Source organism: Mastomys coucha, unplaced genomic scaffold, assembly GCF_008632895.1.
Source record: "Mastomys coucha isolate ucsf_1 unplaced genomic scaffold, UCSF_Mcou_1 pScaffold23, whole genome shotgun sequence".
Lineage (NCBI taxonomy): Eukaryota > Metazoa > Chordata > Mammalia > Rodentia > Muridae > Mastomys > Mastomys coucha.
Genome location: NW_022196906.1, coordinates 116,985,150 through 116,985,771, shown reverse-complemented (window position 1 = coordinate 116,985,771; position 622 = coordinate 116,985,150).

Below are 622 nucleotides of genomic sequence, written 5' to 3'. Positions count from 1 at the left end.
CTGTGCTGACCATTACGGGTTATATCATTATAAACATTGTTTTGTCTACGCTGTCCATTATAATAACTTTGATCACCTTGTCTCTGGCGATTCAATGCTGCCATCTGGCCCCTGTTACCTCGGGGCCCAATTAAACCTATTGAATTTAATTCATCTAATTGAGCAGCAGCATCTCCAACCCTAAGGTCTGGCACAAGGAAAAGGGCAAGAACAAAACCCTTCAAATGTGCTGGTGCCCCTCTCACCAGTTTGTGTCTTATAGGACTGGTGAAGGGCATATCTTCTAGACCTTCCCATTGTGGGGGATTATGTTTTACACAACGTATCCACTCTAGCATTGCAATTTCCCTAAGACTTAAAATCCCTTCATCAACACTAAACCAAGGGACATCAGGTATCTCTAACTCCTTTTAGGTAGGCCCATCTTTTGATAAATGCTTCAGCCAACCATTCAAACAAACTTCTGACACCTTTTTCAACTGTGCGAACTTCCATATTAAACCTAGAATCTCCACTCAGAGGGCCCATGTCAATAAATTCAGCCTGCTCTAGGCTTTATGTTCTTTCCACCATTATCCCATACCCTTAACATCCATTCCCACACATATTCCCCAGGCTTCTG